The sequence below is a fragment of the Lactuca virosa genome, chromosome 4, assembly GCF_052849685.1.
Source record: "Lactuca virosa cultivar CGN04683 chromosome 4, Lactuca_virosa_CGN04683_v6, whole genome shotgun sequence".
NCBI lineage: Eukaryota > Viridiplantae > Streptophyta > Magnoliopsida > Asterales > Asteraceae > Lactuca > Lactuca virosa.
The window spans coordinates 195,274,964-195,278,301 of NC_136429.1; positions in this window are offsets into that span (position 1 = coordinate 195,274,964).

The following is a 3,338-nucleotide window of genomic DNA, read 5'->3' on the forward strand; positions in this document are numbered from 1 at the left end:
TACATATATATATAACAAAACTATTTTTATTATATATATATATATATATATATATATATATATATATATATATATATATATATATATATATATATTAAGATAAATAAGTAATTAATAAATACCATTTTAGCGAAATAGGGTATACCAAGCCCAGACTCAGTATTAGGCTTGTTTATTAAATCGACACGGCTATGCGCATCGTAAAAAGTGAATCAGAGATAGGTTGCTTATTAGCCTGATTAATTTAAAGAAAATAGTAGTAATCGTGAAAGCGAACTCGTGCATATAGAGAACGTCCAAATCTGAATTCATATGAGAAAGTTATGATTTTTCGAAAGTCACATCGCAGTTGTGTTAGCACAGAAATTGAATTTCAAATCGGTTGATTATTAGGCAAAACAATCTAAACGAGAATCGAATATCTCGTAAATAGGAATCCGACAATATAAAGACAGTCGAAAACGGAGATCATATGAGAGATTTATGAATTTTATACGGAGTTTAGCAGTCCAAGCCTGTTAAAAATATAACTTTAAAAATAAATTGAGAACTAGCCGACGGAGTCTAAATAAAAGTTTTAGATCTCGTCAATAACTACAGGTGGATATAAACAACGTCAAAAATAGAGCTCGTATCAAGAAGATACGAATTTTTGAAAATTTCCCGTCGATGCCACAGGCGTATAGGCGCGGCGCACGCTTCTAGAAGCCAGGCACGTCGATCCAATCTATAGCTGCCACGTGTCACGAGGAGGAGGCCGACCAGCCAGGGCGCGACGTACCTCCAAGAAAAATCAGCCATAAATAGATTGTAATCCCCTCACTTCTTTCCTACACCACTAGAACCCTTTTCTATGGATTTCCTCTAAAATGTTCAAATTTCTCTAGCTAATAGGAAGTTGTAGTGAAGCCCTAGGGTATCTGAGAGCCCGAAAATTAGAAGTTATCAGGTCAGAGTTCCGCTAGTGCAATTTCCAGACTTTTGTCAAGAAAATCTTTGTAAGTTAAGCTACACTTATATTGCTTTCAGTGTAACTTATATTTATATTTGTAGTCATTGTTATGAATTTATAAATAAGATTTCTCAATGATTTCATGTCATAATCTTGATTGATCTACTTACAGGGGTGATGTCTAGACTAGATTTAGTAAGGTGTTTAAAGTGGGATTTCCAAATTGTATACTATGTATACCAAACAGACCCTACCTCTGATATGATCTTACCTGGTTGCTCCTTATCAGCTATAGATCAGTAGACATTAGGATTATTGAGGAATCTAGATTATCATTATTCACAAGGAATATAAGACTAAGACTTAGTGACATTCGTACCCAATTCACATCAAAGGAAAACTCAAGGTGAGAGGCGGAGCAATTCCTAATTGACTAGTCATCCACTTTTATCAAGTGAGTGCATAGTTACTTTCATATTACACATATATATGAAGTATTTAGATAATTAAATGCTACATTTTCTTATTATCTATGATTAAGATGTTATGTGCTAGATGAAGTAATATACGATGATTTTTATATGATTTTTACAGTATATGTATTTATATACTTATAATACATTGGGTAGTGATCGGCGATGAAATATGAATAATGATGAGGGCGACAGGTGACGAGAGAAGACAAATGATAAGGGCGATGGGTCACGAGAGATGAAAGTGATGATAATAGTATACGACTTTAATATTACTATTGTACTAATGATGTAGTCATCTAACCGAGTATATCTGATGACCACGGACTATTCTAGACATTCCAGTGGAACACATGTAGGTTTGTAACCTGTATGTGATGAACTACGTGTTTATATCCTATACTCTATTCCTTACTGACGTTTATTGTGGAGAAATCCCTGAAACAGTATTGTCAGCTTGATGTTCACGATGATTCTTAGAATATATTCCTTGGAGATGAACATAGACGGAAATAGGGATGGGTAAGGGCACATGCAACCTAAAAGGATCTATGTCTTACAATGCATAAAATCACTTAACAAGTAAGAAGGGCACATGCAACCTAAAAGGATCTATGTCTTACACATTGAAGGCAACATACTTTGAATAACAAAATCTATCATGAACCCTAGCCATTTCGGAAAAATAAGAAATTAGGGTTTACATACCTTTAGATCTATTATAGTAAATAGATCTCTTGATTCCTTCGTTTTCACTTTAAAAAGCTAGCACCAAAAGTTTAGTACCTCTAATGGTTTGTACCCAAACCCTAGTAACTAGATGAAAAGAGGAGATAGGATGTGAGAGGTAGAATTTTGGTTATCCTTCTATTAGATGTGGTGGACGAAAGTAAGGACCCTAAGGGTCCTATTTATAGATTATAGGAAAACCCTGGAAACCCAAGTCCTAAATAAAATAATACTATTTCAAATCCGGGTGGTTATCCAATTTCCTTATCTTCAAGAGGCTTCTAGAAACCCTAATAGGGGCTAGCCAAAACCGTCCACCTGGGGAAGGTTCTGGAACCTATTCATTATTCAACTATTGAACAATTACAACTTAAGTCCTTGCACCTTTAATTAATTCTAATTAACACAAAATAAAATCCAAATTAATTCTGATTAATTATTAATAAATCATTTCCAATTAGTTTATTATTCATATAAAAAAACTAACATATTATCCTCACTCTCTCCAAATGTCATTCTCTTCAGTTACTAGTTATGATGGCAACCCAAAAAGGAATTTGCTTCTAATTACAAGTATATACCAATTTAGTTATGAGTTTAGATAGCTTAATCCAACATTCTCCCACTTGTATAAGTCTATAACTACAATTGCAAGTATGACCTTGAATTAAACGGCAAAGTGTGCTTTCTGAAGCAACTGTCGAACTCTGATTCAAATTAGACATTGGCCCTAAGATAAGTGATCAACTTTTCCTTCGTTCTTCAAGATATGTATGGACACGAGACATGGAATCCAATCAATCTCATAGTTTAGAATTCTATTTTCGGATTTCCCGATTTGTGATTATGTCATTAGATTACTAATTGAATACATCAATTATGTCCTGGATGAGCCCAACACTATAATTTCAGCACCAAATCACCAAGGGCCCAAAGATATTTCTTTTCCCGTTAGGGAAAAAGTAACGAATAATCTTTGACTATACAATTGTGACATTTAATCACCAAATCATATATGATACTACGTTTTATAACATCATGTTATTGATGCATTTTCGTAACACCAATGTACAACCGATTTATAAATCAGAACTTATATATTTTTGTTTGAAGAATATACGATATTATCATCTTAGAATTACTCGTGATTGAATCCAGGAAATAATCTCTAAGCGTGGGTTTAT